This window comes from Solanum lycopersicum, chromosome 12 (assembly GCF_036512215.1).
Source record: "Solanum lycopersicum chromosome 12, SLM_r2.1".
Taxonomy (NCBI): Eukaryota; Viridiplantae; Streptophyta; class Magnoliopsida; order Solanales; family Solanaceae; genus Solanum; species Solanum lycopersicum.
In genome coordinates, this window is record NC_090811.1 from 52,613,394 (window position 1) to 52,633,258 (window position 19,865).

Below are 19,865 nucleotides of genomic sequence, written 5' to 3' on the forward strand. Positions count from 1 at the left end.
ATTTAACTTTGAAATAAAGAAACTTTTAGATGCCTCTTTGACAATTTAACTTATTTCTCAATAGTGATGCGAGAAAGACATTAAGAAGAATTAAGTAACACAGTTTCAAATGTGGGAAAAAAAGAATAATTTTGAACAGAGTTTTATGAAATAAAAAATATTATGAATTCATATAGACAAAAATGGAGGAATATTTTAAAAAAATATAAATAGTTCTTTGTGTAATAGTATTACGTGAAAATTTTTATGGTGGTAGAGGTCCAACCAACCAAAGTTGGGTAAGGCTCCACCCATTTTTTGACACATGAATTGTGGGACCTTTCTTAATATAAAAGTTGAAAAAAATAAAAAATAAAAAAGTAAATTGTGGGGTTAACATCATTAAATATGCACTTATATTTAAGAGAGAGAAGATGAAAAAGGTTCTTGGATTTATTTTCTCTTTTACAAAGGAGCTGGAATAAAATTAAAAGTAAGCAATAAATATGCACTTGTATCTAAGAGAGAGAAGATGAAAAACGTTCTTGTATTTATTTTTTCTCTTCTAGAAAGGAGCTGGCAAAACATTAAAATTAAATAGGGACCTACAATATTAAATGTTAACTTAAATATTCACTTATATCTAAGAAAGAGAAGTTGAAGAAGCTTCTGGGTTTCTTTTGACTTCTTCAAAAGGGCTGGAAAAAGAATAAAGAAGGTGAACAAGTTTCTTTTCTCTTCTTCAAAGGACAAAAAAATATGAAGAATTATCTACATTCGAATTTTCGAAGGAGAAAAAAATCAGAAGTATCTATATACGTTTTCCAGGTACGAATTTTTCTTCATATTTCTTGAACTCTTTAATACTATCAACACTATACGTTTTCCAGGTACAAATTTTTCTTCATATTTCTTGAACTCTTTAATATTATCAACACAACTGAATTGAAGGTTGCATATATATTATATTTGACTATAGATCTCTATGGATCTTCTTGCTTGCATGTTACTTGTAATTCAAAATACAAAAAAAAAATATTTGTTGCATTGATTTTTATGCTTCAAATATAAAAAATTAAGATCTGCACCAAAGATTAAATTTAATTTTCTTCAAATATCTCTTTGTTTGATTGTTAACTCTACATGCAAGCTCTAAATTGTGAATTCAGATTTTGAGTCAAAAATTGAGGGAAAATACTTGATGAATCTCCATGTAACTGCATATTTGATATAGAAAAAAAACATATCAAGATTAGTATATGTATGAATACAATAATAAACAATGAAAAAATTATTTAACTAATTAAAGAGAGAACAAACCTCAAAACTTAGTCCCATAGATTCATGTTGTATTTGTTGCATTGAGACTGATTGCATGTCAAAATTTACTGTTTTTTCATGTTTTTGTCCTGTTTTGCTTTTGAATGTCACCTGTGATGTCTTTTTATTTTTTTGTTCTCACTTTTTGGCTTCATTCTTGAATATCCATTTCCCTTTCCTTTTTTCTTAATTGGATCCATTCGATCATTGGCCCCAATTAAAGGATCAACGGATGAATCAAATTTATGTCTGTTTTTATTACAATTTTCACCATACAGTTCAATTTGATGCTTAGTAATCTCAACTCTTGCTTTGTATAAATACCTTCCAGCTATGTCTTCCGAATCTATATCATTTGCAGCTAAAGTCATGACAGTAAATGATTCTTTCATTAACCCGTTCAAACGAACTGCCATAGAAGATTTTGTTGTTCCCTTCTTTTTGGAGTACTTCGCAAATCCTTTCTCATGCTTACCATTCTTTGACCATCTTTTCAAAATGTATTTCTCTGGAATAGAAGTAAAATTCAAGTCAAAGAACAAAACTTTAAGTGCATGACAACATAACCAACCCATGGATTAAAACATATGACAACTACAAATAATAGAATTGTCAAGAGCATTGAATTGAACAATTTCAGTTTTCTCACTTTCACCCTTTAAAATTGTATATTTTGTTTGGCTCCCCTGCAGTTTCAACATTGATTACTCTTTTGGTTGTCCCTTGTAGAAATTCATGTTGAAATCTTGTGTAAATTCTTCTGGTATACACCCGAGCAGCATGCTTTAATATCTCACAATCTTCAATGAAAATTTTAGGATCACCTCGAGATTTATAATCCTCTATAGCTTCAATGTCACGCATTTCAATTGTCCGTTGCTCATAATGTTTTACAAACTCCGTTATACTCATTGTCTTGCATGACATTTCAGTGAAGACTCTATTTGTGCTCGCACTTCTTTGGGTCGATTTGATATCTGCTGAGAAAGTAGAACGGCTAAATACAGGACACCATTTTTTCTCAGATCATACAACTTTTGAAGCCAAGTATTACTTGCAAAATCCCAATCATCTATCATTTTTTTCCATATTAACTCAAATTCTGATTCTGAATTGCACCTTCACAAGAGAATATCAAAGCAGTATCGAAACCCTGATTTAAAATAAAGTTGAGGTATATTTTTTTGAGCATTTCTATCACTGTGCCATTCACACAATCTATGACATGTTCCAGGAAAAACTTCCTTAATAGCAAAAGCTATGGTAGGAGCTTGATCAGTAAAGATTGTTTTTGGTGTTTTCCCTCCCATTGCTTTCAGGAATGTTTGAAAAAGCCAAACAAAAGAACCACTTGTTTCATTGCATAAAAATGCACATCCAAAGAAAGTGTTATTCCAGTGGTTATTCACAACAACAAATGGAGCACAAATCATGTCATATCTATTTGTACGATAAGTAGTGTCAAAAATCATCACATCTCCAAAACACTCGTAGTGCAATTTAGATATACTATCTCTCCAAAAGAAATTACACTATCTGCCATCTTCATTAACTTGAAAAGAATGAAAAAAGTTTGAATTCTCTGATTGTAAATGCATAAAATGATTTATCAAGGTTTGAGAATCTCCACCACTTATCATATTCCTCTTATGTGCTTGTATAAAGTTATGAGCGTCTTGTTCAATAAATCCCATATTTTCAATTCCACCAGCTTCGTTATGAAGGTATCTAACCACTTTTTTTGCTCAAATACCGACATCCACCATAGAACCAAGAATACTTTTAGTGGCACTTTAAGCTTACGACCTGATTGTAAGAAATGTTTCAAATTATCTTCTATCATTGGATGACTATTCACATCATTGAATTCACATACTTCCCACATCCCATTTGAAATTTTGAATTTTATACGAGCCATACAACCACATCTATATTCTAATCTTTGTCGTTTTCTTTCTTGAAAAAGGGAAAGCTTATCAGATTTTCCTTCACAAGCACAAAGAAATAACCGTCTAGTTACTTCTTTATTTATGTTGTAAGTCTTTGCACTTTTTCGAACACCAAAACCTTTGGCTAGCGCATATGAATTATATGCATCGTAAGATTCTTCTTCAGAATTAAATTTCATACCAATCTCAAAAGCAAAGTTCTTGTTAATGCTATAAACATTATTTGCTTTTGTAGAATATTCGTTGTCGTTAACATTGGAATCTACAATAATAATTTTATTTTTTGAGTATCAAAACATAAGAAATAGATAAAAATATAAACATTTACTTAATAGAGAACCTTCACACTCGAATTAAAGTGTATTACCTTCTTGAAGAGAAGACCCTTTATCAATATGTATATCCTCCCATTTTTTAAAATTTAAAGCAAAATCTACACAAGAAGCAAATCATATTATTAAGAAATTATATTTTTCAAATATTACCTTAGCACATAAAAATATTAAAACATGTCTTTTATTTTACTATACATTTCAAATTTAATTTAATATTATGTGATCACCATTAAATTTGAATGCAAAATCTCTTGAAATAACTAATACTAATATTTTATATGGCAAGAACTTTCTAATAAGCATGAAGATCATTTATGACAACAATGAATGATGCACAAAAGTTTACATAGATAATTGTGTCATAGAATCTTGAGCATTTTGAACAAGATAATGTAATATTCTATATTCAAGATATGTATAAAATATGTTTATCTATATGTATAATGAGGATTATCAATAAATAACTTTTTATTCTATTTAAAGCTTTAGTAAAAAAATGTAATATCATTGGACAAATAAAAGAATATGGAAAGCAAAAATAATAAAAGAAATGGTTCATAGATATGTATATTTTGTAACCTTACTTGAACAAAATTTGAACGAGAATAAAAGATTATAGATGATGTAGTTTTATTTTAGAGCAACAATGGTGTTTTTTTATCTTAGGGCTTTTACTTATTTTGTAGGCAAAGATCATAATTTAAGGAGGGAAAATAGTACTTCTTTTCCTCCATTTTTATTGTACTATATAAATGTTTATTTTAATTATTTTTATTTTGTTTCATTTGACTTTATTTGCAAAGTACACATATTGACCTACAATTCATGTGTCAAAAAATGGGTGGAGCCTTACTCAACTTTGGTTGGTTGAACTTCTGCCACCATAAAATTTTTGGTATTTATGTTAGTGTGACTAGCACCGACGTGAAGCTGCTAGTAGTGTTTGGGAACTCAATTGGAAGCAAAAAAGTAGCGGCGACTAGTGATTTTTGCAAAACTGGACCCAGCAAAGACAATGGGATGTTGACGGGAAACTAGCGCAAAGAGCAAAACAAGTGCAAGAGTCAATGGAACAGTACCCAATCTCCCCAAAGGAGTCGAAAACATGCAGATTTTGATAATAGGCCAATTATTTTGAAACAATGGTCTGCTGATTTTGATTTCATTAAAGAGTTCCTAATTACTGAAATACCATTATGGGTTAGTTTTCCCAATTTGCCTACGAATTGCTGGAGTTGCAACTCTCTAGCCGCATTGCCAGTGCTATTGGAAAACCTATATATACCTATGAGTGTAACACCAAACAAGCTATAGACAAAGCTCAGACAAAGAAAAGACTTTTATGAGGGATAATAACGAAGAATTAAGTCTTACTGATGTTGTGATGGCTCAACCCACTATAGCAGAACAGAATGAGTTGATTCTGCAGCTCATGCAACATATTGCAGAGATGAGGGTAGACATACAAAGGAGACAAGATCTGCCTCCGAAAGGTTTTGTTGCTAATGCTATTGATGGGAGACCTCCAATCTACTTCCCTTCTTCAAATAAGGATCCAGCCTAGAACTAGCCATCTTCACCTGCTTAGAATGCGTCGGTTATAGAACTGACAATCCAAAATCCCCAATATGCTTTCGCATCCTACCAAACTCCACCCCTCCTCAAAACAACCATCCCCAAATGCCACCCCATCCTCACAATACCCATCATCAAACCGCTCCACCACCGCAAAACCAAAACCAAAATCAAAACCAAAATACTTTCAATCCCCAAACACCCCACCACCATTAAAACCAGAATACCAATCCTCAGACTTTCCCACAAAATTATTAAACCGCTCAAAATATCCAGAGTCCCTATGTGGCTCCACTCTTACCTAAAAGAACCACTTTCAAAATTTCAGTCCCTGTCGAGCATGATGTGCACGGTTCTGAGCTGGACCATTATGAGGAACATGAAAGGGAATGGAAGGAAAAGGAAGAGGCAAATGTGGACATAAAAGAAGAGATCAAGAAGGCTATGAAAGAGCTTCAATGCGTCCCTGATACCTCTGGATATAACTATGAAGATTTGTGCATTCATTCGAGTCTGGACCTTCCAGAAGGGTTCAAGATCCTGATGTTTGACACCTTCAAAGGAGTGGGCAACCCTATGGCTCATCTGAGAGCCTACTGTGACCGGCTCGTGGGAGTTGGAAGGGATGAAGCTTTATTTATTCGGCCCTTCAGCCGAAGTTTGAGCTGGAAAAATCTGGAGTGATTCACCTCCCATGAAACTTGATAATGGCCCAGCAGGAATGCTCTAGCAAAGGATTTTATCGATCGGTTCGGATATAATGTCGAAATCATTCCTGATCGATATTCTTTGGAGAAGATGAATCCAAAATCTACCGAGAGCTACAAAAAATTTGCTTATAGGTGGAGAAAGGAAGATGCAAGGGTCAGACCACCTATATTAGAAAAGGAAATTGTGAAGTGTTCGTGCAGGTGAAAGAGTCCGAGTATTATGATCGAATTATGTTGCTCGTAGGAGCAAAATTGCCAAGATAGTCAAAGTTGGTGAGACTATCGAAGATGGGAAAGATAGCCCGTGTTTCTGCATCACCCGGATCATCAGGAACATGGAAGAAAAAAAGAGAATAAATCACTTCTATTTTATACGAGGGAAAAAAACCCCCAGAAGCTCATCATATTCCCAAGGTCGTTCTCGACTTTCCCAAAATTCCTACCAAGCTTGCTACACGCAAGCTAGTAATCCCAATAATGCTCCAATTTATCAAAATGCTACCGCCACTTATCCAAACGTCCAAGCTCCACTATACCAAAGTCCACCCCCGAATTACCAATATCCATCTCCCATTTACCCAAATCATCATCCACCATACCAAATTCCATCTCCCTACCAGGGTCTTGTTCCCAACTGTGCTAACGTACAGTCGAGCTACCGAGCACCCCCTCCTTAGTATCAAGTCAAAGCTCCACCATATCAAACTCCCCACTCGAACTACCAAGCTCCAACGCCAAACTATCAAACAAATTCATATCCGAGAAATCAAGCTCCCCGTCCAAACAATCGAGGTTATCAACAGATGCCTTCCCCACAAAGAAGTTATGATCCCCCTCGACCTCGATTCGAGAAGAAACCTTTAAGAAATCTCACTACGCTCCCAGAAAGTTGAACAAAGTTGTACGAGCGACTAGCTGCAGCCGAATATATCCACCCAGTGGGACCCAAACCTATGGATATCAATTTTTTGAAATTCTATAGGCCATATCAGAGATGTGCTTATAATCCCAATAGTGTTGGGCATGATACTGAAGACTATATCAATGTCAAGCACAAGATTCGGGATTTAATTGACCAAAAGGTGGCTTCAAAAATATCTTTTACTCCATGACCAATACCCAGTTGGTCCTATACATGCGCCCCCCCCTCCCCGAATAATTACCATGTAACTGTTCGCTTTAAAACCGAAAATGGATTCCATAGAATTCACTAGAATCTAAGAAATGATCAAATTAGAAAATCATTTCTATATTTCTATTTTGATTCTATAAAAATGCAAGTTTCATTTTTGAATGAAGTTAGACGATACAACTCCTATTAGTTTAATTGTTCATCCAAGAGTTACTCAATGAATCAGTTGATTGGAATTGCATGATGGATAGATGTTACAGATGATGAATCAATTTCTTTCAACCATCTACACCTAATGTCAATACCAATCCTTTGTTGAATCATGGAAGCGGCAACGTTAGTATGATAGAAACAGACGATGATTGGTGTGGGACAAAAGTGATAAATCCAATCGTTTCATGACAAGTTAGAAAAGGTTGTATCTTCCATGAGCATCAAAGAAAAGAAAGAGTTCGTTATCTTGACACCTGTATAGGTTGTTGCCTTGGTGTCATAAAAAACTCTTATCAAGCCAAATTTTGTGATTGATACTGTTGCTGCACAAGGTATGACCCAATCTGGATAATGTTATACTCCCGAGGAGCTTGCTCTCGGAGGTCAAAAAAGGATCAAGCTGAAAGGCCAATAAGCGAGTGTGAGACAGAGCCATATTTGAGAAGAATGCAGCCGAAAGATTATTCTATTGTCAAGCATTTGGAGAATACTCCAGCCCAGATTTTTATATGGGCCCTGCTGATGAGTTCTCAATCGCCAGACAGACTTTGATGAAAGCTCTCGATGATACGTATGTACCCGCGGGCACAAGCAGCGATAATGTGGACGCTATCATCCACCAGGTTATTCGAAGGCATCGAATCAACTTTTGTGATGAAGAGTTGCCTTTTAAAGGGAGGTCCCATAATAAGGCACTGCATATCACTGTCGTCTGTCGCAAAAAGGTTGTCAATCACGTCTTGGTAGATGATGGATCTGGATTTGAACATCTGCCCATTTTCGACGCTAAGGCAGTTGAAGTTTTACTTGGGGAAACTTGAGGAAAATCAAGTCAACGTGAGAGCCTTCGATGGGGTTCTAAGAGACACCTTGAGAGCCATAAATCTGGTTATCCAATTGGACGCTGCGAGTTTAGCGCACACTTTCAAGTCCTAGATATCGACACCAGCTACAACCTTCTTCTAAGTTGGCCTCTTATTTACATGGCTTGAGTTGTGCCTTCTACCCTACATCAAATGATGAAACTCGTTTGAAAGAACGAAGATCTACTCATTCATGGAGAAGGTAGTCATTCTGGTAGACATAGACCTATTATTGATGAAGTGTCTGGAGGTACTGATTTCTACACGATGGAGTTGGTAAATGCCACCAATGAAGACTAAGCCCCACAACCTCTAATGCCTTCTATGTATAAGATGATTGCTACTGTGATGTTGCAAAGTAGATTTGAAGCAGGTTTTGGATTGGGAAGGAATTCCCAAGGAATTGTTGAGCCCATTCAAGTTCCTGTCAAAGGGACAAGGTATGGATTGGGGTACGTCCCCACAGATGATGATGAGAAGACAAAGAAGAAGAAGGATCAAGCATTGGCCAAGTCAATCCCTCGTCTATATCAATCCTTCCCAGTCCGTGAATATGACGAGCAAGAGAACCTTGGGGAAGGAATCTGTGGACTTTTTGAAGAGATCGATGCTATCATTGAAGAAGAGGTCGAGATGACAAGATTCCGTGATGCTGAGGTAGGAGAGATGGTACAGAACTGGACCTCCACGTCCATACTGATCCCCTGAACTCCTTGGTAGAAGGGCATCATTTTATGCATATTTAAATCGGTGGTAGTCCAGAAGAGGCCTAAGACCTACCATTTTGCATTTTTTAACTGTTTAAATTTTAAATTTTCCATCTTGATGTTTAAGAAGGCAACATGGCCCTATGCCATGGGCAAAGTTTGCACTGTTTTTTCCATTTAAAAAAAAGCCTATTTTATTTTGAAATTTGTTTATTCACTCATCTGTTATACTTTGCTTTCCTAACTTTGTTTGTTTATGATTTCAGTAACGTAAGTTTAAAACCTACCAATGTCATGTCATGTCACAAGATGAATGAACAAAATGAGGCAGGTGATGACGAGGTTGATGATTACAAAGAGGAAAGTGAGGAACTAGAGTATGTTGCCAACGAATTTCAGTAGTTTGAAAATCAGCATAAGCCGAATCCAGAAAAAATGGAAACGGTAAATCTGGGAAACCCAAAGTGCATTAAAGAGGTTAAGATCAACATTCACTTAAATGAAACTAAAATAAAAGACCTAATTTATTTGTTTGTTGAATATATTGATGTGTTCGTCTGGGAAGTCGGTGACATGCAAGGGCTGAGTACCAATATTATATCTCATAAACTGCCGATTGATCCGAGGTTCGATCCGATGAGGCAAAAGGATCGGAAGTTCAATCCTGAATTGAGTTTAAAGATCAGAGAAGATATCACCAAGCAGATGGAGTCTCGATTGGTGGAAGTGACACAATACCCGACTTTGTTTGCCAATGTTGTTTCGATTTCTAAGAAGGACGGGAAGATCAAAATTTGTGTCAATTATAGAGATCTCAGCAAAGCTAGCCCAAAGGATAATTTTCCATTGCTGAACATTCATATTCTGATTGATAATTGTTCTAAGCATGAAATGTAGTCATTTGTGGATCGTTATACATGTTATCACCAAATTCTGATGGACGAAGAAGACGCAGAAAAGACAACTTTTATTACACCTTGGGGTGTATATCATTACAGAGTGATGTCATTTGGCCTAAAGAATGTTAGTGTTACCTATATGAGTACTATGGCGACCATATTTCATGACATGATTGATAAGGAGATGAGGAGTATGTGGATGACATCATAATTATGTCCCACGAGAGTTCGGACCACTTAACACATTTGAAAAAGTTTTTTGATCATTTGCGTCGGTATAAGTTGAAATTAAATCCCGCAAAATATGCTTTTGGAGTACCAGTCGGCAAGTTATTGGGATTTATAGTGAGTAGAAGAGGTATTGAGCTCGATCCTTCCAAGATTAAGGCGATTCAAGAGTTTCCTTCGCTGAAGACTAAGAAGGAGGTGATGAGTTTCCTGGGGAGGCCGAACTACATCAGTCGATTCATAGCCCAATCAAATGTGGTGTGTGAGCCTATCTTCAAGCTGTTGAAGAAAGAATTAAGAATGTCAGACTGATTTTGATGCTATAAAGAAATATTTGTCCAATCCACCGGTATTGGTTCCTCCGTGAGAAGGGAATCCATTGTTGCTGTATTTGTCCGTCTCAGATAGTGCATTTGTATGCGTACTTGGTCAACACAACGAGACAGGAAAAACAGAAAAGGCTATCTATTACATAAGCACGAAGTTTACTCCATACGAATTTCGTTACACTTTGTTAGAGATCACGTGTTGTGATTTGACTTGCTTGCACTGAAGTTGAGACATTATCTATCTTCTTATACTACATACCTCATTTCCAGAATGGACCCGCTGAAGTATATCTTTCAGAAAGCGATGTCGATCGGAAAATTAGCTAAATGACAAATGTTGTTGAGCGAATTTGATAATGTGTATGTGACTCAGAAGGCGATAAAGGTACATGCCTTGGCTGATCATTTCGCAGAAACTCCCGTTGACGAAAAATATCAGTTGTTCAAGACTTATTTTCATGATGAAGAAGTGTCATTTGTGGGTGAAGATATTTCTGAAGCGTACCCAGGTTGAAGATTATTCTTTGATGGAGCGTCCAATCACCAAGGGAAAGGTATTGGAGCAGTTTTAGTGTCAAAATCTGGTCAACACTATCCCATGGCGGCTAAACTCTGATTTAATTGCACGAACAACATAACCGAATACGAAGCTTATATTCTTGGTTTGAAAATGGTTGTTGACATAAATGTCCACGAACTATTGGTCATCAAAGATTCAGATCTGTTGATTCATCAAGTTCAGGGAGAGTGGTCCATGAAGAACCTCAAGATTATACCTTACGTACAGTATGTATAAAAGTTGAGCAAAAGATTTCGCAAGATTGCATTCAGACACACTCCCAGAATACAGAATGAGTTGGCTGATTCTCTCACAACCATTGCTTCTATGATTAAACATCGAGATAATAATTATATCGATCATATGGATATAGAGCTGAAAGAACATCCATTCCATTGTTCACATGTTGAAGCAGAACCAGACGGTTTGCCATGGTATTTCAATATAAAGAAGTATTTGGAGTTTGGGATTTATCCTGATGATGCTATGTCCAACCAGAAGAAGTCAATATGTCGTATGGCTCTCAATTTCTTTCTAAGTGGAGAAATGTTGTATAAAAGGACCCAAGATTCAGGTCTCTTCAGATGTGTCGATGTTGTTGAAGTTGCAAAGTGGATTGAATATATACACGCTGGACTTTGTGGAACGCATATGAATGGGATCACTTTGGCAAGAAAGATCCTTCGATCCGGTTATTTCTTGATGACTATGGAGAATGATTATTGCAAGTTTGTGCAAAAATGTCATAAATGTCAAGTGCACCATGATTTGATCCGAGTGCCACCTCATGAACTTAATGTTATGAGTTCACCTTGATCATTTGTAGCTTGGGGTATGGATTTCATCGGTCCGAAAGAGCCAACCTCTTGTAATTGACACAGATTTATTTTGGTTACCATTGATTATTTTACCAAGTGAGTAGAAATAGCTTCTTACAAGTCGGTAACCAAGAAAGTTGTGGCTGATTTTGTTTGCAACAATCTGATATGAAGGTTTAGAGACCAGAATCCATCATTACTAATAATGGTATGAATCTTAACAATCACTTGATGAGAGATATATGTGAGCAATTTAATATCACTTACCAAAACTCAACCGCTTATCGTCCTCTTATGAATGGACCGTAGAAGTTGCCAATAAGAATATCAAGAAGATTTTGAGGAAAATAATTGACAATCATCGGGGTTGGCACGAGATGTTGTCATATGCTTTATTGGGTTATCGGACGACTATCAGAATGTTGACTGGAGCTACCCCATACTTGCTAGTGTATGGAACAACAATCATACCGGCTGAAGTGGAGATACCATCTTTGAGAATTATTCAAGAAGTTGAGTTTAGTAATGTTGAATGGGTTAGAAAGAGAACTGATTAGTTAACTTTGATTGACGAGAAGAAAATGGTTGCCGTTTTTCACGGTCAATTTTATCGATAGAGAATGATTCATGCTTTCCACAAGAGAGTCAGAGCTAGAACTTTTGAAATTGGTCAGTTGGTCCTTAAGCGCATTTTTCCTCATCAAGACGAGTACAATGGAAAAATTGCACCAAAATGGCAAGGTCCTTACATGGTTCGCAAAGTATTATTTGGAAGTGCTCTGGTCCTGTCGGATATGGATGCACCGCATGGTCGAAACCAATCAACTGAGAAGCTGTCAAGAGATACTACGTGTGAAGCTTTATTTTGCTTTTCTTTTATTTCCTTGTAATCGTTCTATTTTTTGTATTCTCTTTTTTTAAAATTTATATCCCTTTGTAATGAACTATGTATGACCTGAATTCTCAAGAATGAGATACATAGGCAGCCTATGTTGGCATCGGTCACCTCTTTCATCCCTTTAAATATTTATTTGAATTTGAACTATGTTCGATGTGAACTCTCAAAAATGAGATACGTAGGCGGTCTATTGTCGGTCTCGGTCGGTTTCTTTGTAAATGCCTTATTATTGTCAGCCTTGAGAGGAACTGTGTTTGACCTGATTCCTGCCTCAAGGGGATATTTAGGCACCACAAGGGTTCGATAATATTTCCCATAAGATTTCTATTCCTCTTTATAATAGAAACTAGGACAGAATTTTTGAGAGGGACTCAAAAGTTCCCGAGAAGAAGATTTTTCCTTAACACGTCAAGACTGAAGATGCTTCAGAATTTTCTACTGGGATAGAATTTTTGAGAGGATCTCAAAAATCCCAAGATTTACTTGCTGACAATTGAAGATAAGACTTAACTTGTAACTGGGACAGAAATTTTGAGGATGACCTCAAAATTTCAACACGATTTATCAACAGTCTAGGGTGGCTTTGAATACTCCCCATTGAATAATCAGATGTACCTCAAAACACGAGGCTCAAAGGAGTTCGCTAAGCCTGACGGACATGACACTTGTCAGTGATCTTTTTTCAAAACACTACTTTTCGACAATTTATTTTCCTAAAGATTTTTCTTTTATGTTTTATTTGTTTTGACATAAAATAGTTAGTCTTATCTATCAAAAGTTGGGAGATCGGTAAATCAAACGGAGATAGCAGGACAAGGAGAAGATGATCGAAGGAATCAACACAAATCAGTTCCTTTTAAAAACTAACAATTTTACTGTGAACGCAGGTTTATAGCTTTGCTCTGAAATCAGCAAATTCTTCCAATGGATGAATATGGAGAAGTCAAAGGAGGATAAAATTATCCCAAAATCAATAGTTTTCCTAGAAGCAGGAATCATTTTATATTGCTTATGTCGGAGACTTGGGAATGTTAATTGTTTATTTTAATCAATTTCCAACAACATGAAATTTATAAAGAACGTCCAGCTAGATTCTAAGGTGAATCAATTGAAAGCATCAAGGAAGAGTTTACGATTTCCGTAAAGGACGTCATTTCCATCATAATATCGGATATGATATTATGCATTACCTGGAAGGGTTAGTTATTTCATTGTCGATCAAGACGATATACTATCTGGAAGTCGTTTTACGGTTATCATCATTGGAGACGATATGACTATCCAGAAAGCACCCAAAAGATCATTATGTTGCTCGATTGAAACACTATCTTCATTAGTACCAAGGATGACATCAAGAAATAAAATCAATGCATTGGAGGAGGATAGTCATGCCCTGCGGAAGATCATGCATCGCGAGTCAATATCAATGCATTGCGTAAGATCATGCATCGCGAGTCACTATCAATGCATCGTGGAAGATCATGCATCGCGAGTCAATATCCATGCATCGTGGAATATCATGCATCGCGAGTTAATTTCCATGATACGCAGAAAATCATCCATCGCGAGTCAATATTCATGTATCGCGAGTTAATATCCAAGCATCCTAAGACGATTTCATACCTCACAAAAATTTATGCATCGCGAGAAGATTTTATACCTCACAGAAATTTATGCATCATGAAAAGATTTCATACCTTGTAAAAATTTATGCATCACGAGAAGATTCCATGCCTCGTTGAAATTTATGCATCGCAAGAAGATTTTATACCTCGCAGAAATATATGCATCGCGAGAAGATTTCATACCTCATAGAAATTTATGCATCGTGAGAAGACTTCATACCTGCTGTAGAAATTTATGCATCGCGAGAAGATTTCATACCTTGCAGGAATTTATGCATCGCGAGAGGATTCATGTCTCATAGAAAATCTATGCATCATGAGAAGATTTCATACCTCGCAGAAATTTATGCATCTCGGGTAGATATTCATGCCCCGCAAGAAGTCATGCACTGTCAGAAAAGGAATTCGTGCATTCCAAGAGAAATATTTATCCATCGACATCAGATGCATTCTTTTATTTTGATAAAAGTAAACATTAAGAAGCGCATCGAAAACGACGTAAAGAGAAATACTAGCACACCACATCAACTTTCCTTCATGTTGACATCAAATGAAGAATACATTGAAGATTATATTGCAAACACAAGATATAAGCTTTATTTGATTTATGTCAAACTAATCGAGTTGATGTCAAATGTCGAGGAGAACAATTAAGTGTCTACATGGTAAAATACACTCTCCCATATTAATTGCATTTTTATGCTGACGAGTTTTATCTTAGTTTTTGTCGAGAGCATCCGAAATGACGAATTCTCCAAAACATACCACAGGTGCAGACGACATCAAAAGGATGCAGCACAACGTGAACTTTTTTCTTAGCAGCGAACTGGGACATAGACCAAAGAGGAGTGTCAAACTCTTAGGAAACGAGAAGAAGAGAGACTTCCTCCACAATCAAACTACACCCATATTAGAAGGCATGCGGGTTTTCTTCGGTTGTTTTCAGTTTTGGTCTCGCATCCAGAGAAATTTTGGTGTCTGCTGGAAGCAAGTTTCCAATCTAAGTGGTAGTGCGCCAAGAGCTTTGGAAGTTATGTTCGTATAAGTTGTTAACTATGGGTGTGAAGTGCGCCACATTCACGGCTAAGAGGTTACAAGCCTTTTTTTCATATTGGATTCTATTTGTCACTCATCTAGCCCAAAGGTTATCTAGCATAAAATAGATTTCCTTTACAACCAATCAAGTCGAACTACAAGCACCCTGATTCACAAGATTTAAGAATATGTAGGTGAGCTCAACGTTGAAAACTCGGTTGTATTCCAATATTTTCTCTTAAATCCTATTTTCGGGCATTTCGATCCCTTCATATTTCTGTATCGAGATGGCTTTGCACTTTTCAAAATCATGCATTGAATCGAGCGTGTCAAACTGCAAGTGGTCCGAGTTCTCATATAACCTGAGATATGTAGGAAATCCATTTCAAGGGTTCGACCATAATTTCTTAAAGTCCGTACAAAATCCTCTTCTTAAAGATAAAATGTGGTCGGTCAAAATTGTCTTGGTGAATTTCATTTTCCTCGAATTTCTTGCATCAATCCAAGTAAAACGAGGGACAGTTGTTGACACCCAATTTTTTAACTTTCCCCAATATAAATTAATTAACGAGCTTCTTAGTTTCCAAATGACTTAGAATTATTAGTGTTATAAAATGCAAAATATTTCACAAGTTCATTTTAAATAGTTTTGTCATTAGTTTTTAAATTAGATAATACATATGTTTTGCGTAATTATATATAGGAAGGAATAATACATTTTATGTTTCTTTTTAAATCGCCTCAAAAGGTTTATCTTGTTTACATAATTTACTAATTAGTTGATTCATATAATAGTTTACACTTTCGAACTAGTTGCTTTATAAAATAAATCAATCATTCTATTTTGTTAAAATTAAGAAGCCTATTAATTAATTTATATTAATTTACCTCAGCGGAATTCGCCCTGTGATTTAATGTGGTCATTTAATTGATCATTAAAGAAAAAAAATCATATTGGGCTGTTGTTTTTAAAACTATTAGCAGCACAATTCTTTTGGATGCTCCAGAAAATCCCCAGGCCCAATTTCGAGCCATGAAATTTTCATAGTATTCCCAGGCCACTTTTCCATTTTCCTTTCAAATTCAGCAGCCAAACACCTTTTAATCCCATTTTTATACAGCAGCAAATCAACCTAATGGTTTTTTCAAAAAATTGTCCCCCTTTGTTTTTTTTCTCGGCCCAGGCCCATTTGCCATTAACCCCAGCCAATGTATTTTTCCAGACCCGACTTAAATTCTCTCTCAATAGAAACAACCCAGGAGCTCGCTACGTGAACATCAGACACGACGGCTATGTATTCACGTCATCTTCCTCCGCAGTGTTGAAATATAGAACTCCAAGAAGAAATAAAATTTGAGTTTGGCGCGTGAGACACGTGATTCCCAACAGCGACGATGATACACAACGACCCTAAATGCAGAGCAACCAATGAATGACGTTTGTCTTCTTCCTTGGATGTCCCTTTTGATTTGTACGCATCCAAATTTGGCAGCACCTTTCAACACACAATTTTGTCCTTGGTAGCGTGAGATGGGGACACGTAGCTCCCCAAGGACATCAGACTTGATCCACTCGTCCATCGATCTTTCCCTTTCAAGGACAGATTCAGATTGGCTGAAAAGGAATCTCCCTATTTTTGGGGAAATTTTTTTGAATTTGAATGTGATGGGCTTTGAATCCGTTACTTCTCACTTTTTCTCAGTTCACTCGAACCCTAAAATCACTCTATATAAACTTTCCTTCCTCCTATTTTTTAAAGGGGCCAACCAACGTATATAAAATAATAGCTTACAAAAAAATCCAATATAAAAATAGTCACAGAAGACACTCAGAAAAAACATTCGAAGAGGAAAGGGGCTGCTTATGTTTAGCTTCATTCTTGCAGTTCGTTGGGATTCATGAAGTTTGGGTGTGGTGTGGGAAGAACTCATTGTCCCGCTCTGCTCGTCACCCGTCTCATTTTGCTGCTCCGAGTAAGGTAAAATATTCATAACCTCTCTGGTTTTCTTTCAAATTACTTGCTTCGGCTGAACATGTAATATCGTATGCAATAAAAAATGAGCTTGTGTGATGTATTCAGAGTTATATCTTTCTTGTTTAAAGTAGCTGTCGTGTTCATTTCTATTTTTGTTTCTTTAGTGACTCAGTGTTTGTATAAGCTCATATCACTGAGTTTCATTTTCTCCAAATTCATCAGTGTTGCTCATTGTAGGTTTATATGGCCTGTTTCGATTAAATCATTTCTCCTTGAACTGATTTCTATATTTAAATCATTAGAACATCTAAATAAATAAAGTTTAGCTCTACTGTGGTTTTCTTGTGGCATAATGAAAGTCTTTTTTCTCATTTTGTGTAGTCCCCTGTTTTTTTAAGTATTTTCGACTACTCAAGGGTATAACATGATGTTTAAAGGCTTCCAAATTGTGTTTGCTAGTTTGTTTTGGTGCTGTTAAGATTGATGTTGTTTCAATGTGTTTAATATCAAGTTAAAAGTTTTGGATATTTTGCTACTACTTTCCTGTTATTTTGTTTGAAGCCTTATTTGGATAATTTCTCTTTCAGAGCTTATTTCATTAATGTCGACAAATTGATTTCACCGTATAATATTGACTCCATATCTTTCATTACTTTACCCCTAGTCGTACTAAATAATTAAGGTGTCACATTCGGGATCACGTGTTGGGTTTTATAGACCCACAATCATTCTTTTTTTTTCTTTCTCTTCTACTCATAATGTTGCTTTCAAATATTCTGGGTCGATTTTCTATATCCTACGCTTTCAGATTTTGTGACAAAAGATTTATGCTAGTTCAAGTTTAATGTAGGTAGTGGTTTGGTGTGCTCAAGTCTTAGTGTCCAACAAAAGCCAGGTGTTCCCCACCTCTCCTTAGTTTGTCTGCGCTACTTCTTTGAGTTGGGAGTATTTAATTGTGTTATGTCTTTCTTTTATTTTCTATTCCTCCTTTCGTTATTGTGCTTTATGAATACTAATTCATGTGGAAAATTAAATTGTGCCTCCCTGCCCACTCATTCAATGTTAGCAATTAATTACTTCCACATGCCCTTCCCCACTCACCAGATGCCCATCATGCATTAAATTTTATCTGTTTGTTTTAAGGTTGTTTAAATAGAACTCCTTTTGACATTGAAAATTGTTCATTCTCTCAATTTTCCTTCTTTTAATTAGAATAGTCCTACTTCCAGTGATCCACTACTTGTTTGGTATCAATCATATAGACTTTTCTTTTGTTTTCTATTTACTTTCATTCGAATAATATGATTAGGTTTCGGAACCTCTTTAAACTCTAAGTATTTGTGTGTTTCTTTTTTCGCATATGGACACGCCAAGTTATTGGTTACTGTGATTTTTAATGTATTGAAATTTTCATCATCTCGTATTAATGTCTTTTTATTTTGTTTGGCATGTTAAATTTGCTCCCAATTCCTTTTTATTAGAGTCAACTGGCCCAAATTGATGTACAGGTCCCGAAGCAAAGGATAGAACTATAGAAGAGATGAAAAAGTCGGCCACGAGGCCTATTTTATTTCGTTTCTTTTATATTTGTATTTTGTTATCTTTGGGACTAAGCCCTTGTCGTCTTTACTTTCCGTATATATATTATTTATTATATTGTATGTTTAGTTTAGGACATGTACAAAATAAATGAGGTTAAAAATCCAAAACAGGTGGGTCCAAATTTCTGGTCAAAGCGGACAGAACCCGGCTTTGGACCCAAATCTCTCTCTCTCTCTCTCTCTCTCTCTTTCTCACTTTATATGCTTTTAATTATTTATATGTTTTCTTGTTATTAGTTTAAGGTTCGAAAACTCCAAATTCCCCGCAAACTCTATAAATGTTTTATTGACTTAAAATTAATTTCAATGGGATTCTAAAAGAGCAAATAAACTATCAAACCAAATCTTACCTGGTTATTAAAATTAATACTTCTTTTCATAAATAACTTCAAATATGCTATAGCTTAAAACTTTTTAAAGATCACTTTAGCCAAATTGATTATTTATTGGATAACCACAAGTAAGCGAAAGTTTTAGGTGCTTTTAAAACCTTTTTGAGATGTTAATATGAATCCCCGAACCCCATTTAAAGTTTTCCAAACGCTTTTTGTGTTTAAGTCTTTTGAAAACAATAGTTTTCCTGATTTTTCTCAAAAAGTAAGTGGCGACTCTAAAAAAGTCAAAAAAACTTAAAAACAATATTTTCCTTTTTCGAATAAACACATGGGATAAAGTGTAAAATGACATGGTATTAAATTATAATAATTAGAAAAAGACCCAAAAGCCCATGACTTAAAAATTGACAAACACACTTGATGGTAGCCTTCACGACCCATCAGAGGCACCACGACCCATTAACTAGGTCGTGAAGAGGACCTTGACCGAGGGCCTTCCAGCTCCACTGGAACAGCGGCCCTAACGGCCCATCAAGTGTACCACAAATCATTTTGCCATTTGTATCCCTTTGGCTAGTGGCTAGGAACCCCCTCCCCTCTTGGTGACCTTTCTTGACGATGCAAGTGATGACCCGTCAACCTCATCACGAGTCGTCGAGGCCTTTGTGGGAGGGACTCCTGCAAGGCATGTCTAGGGGACTTACCACGGTGCGAATTCACAGACTTTGGCCCCCTTCACAGTCCGTCTAAACTCTATGGAGGGTTTCATGGTCAAGTTT

At 36.0% G+C, this 19,865-nt stretch overlaps 2 long non-coding RNA genes across 2 annotated transcripts; both read left to right on the plus strand.

Annotated features, from left to right (window-relative positions):
* The first annotated feature begins 598 nt into the window (after window positions 1–598).
* Window positions 599–12,659, plus strand: LOC112940453 (uncharacterized). Its single transcript, XR_011213485.1, has 2 exons — window positions 599–807; window positions 9,050–12,659. It is a non-coding gene; the product is annotated as an uncharacterized lncRNA (long non-coding RNA).
* A 3,770-nt stretch (window positions 12,660–16,429) lies between these two features.
* Window positions 16,430–18,817, plus strand: LOC138340732 (uncharacterized). Its single transcript, XR_011213486.1, has 2 exons — window positions 16,430–17,153; window positions 18,632–18,817. It is a non-coding gene; the product is annotated as an uncharacterized lncRNA (long non-coding RNA).
* Window positions 18,818–19,865: the final 1,048 nt, after the last annotated feature.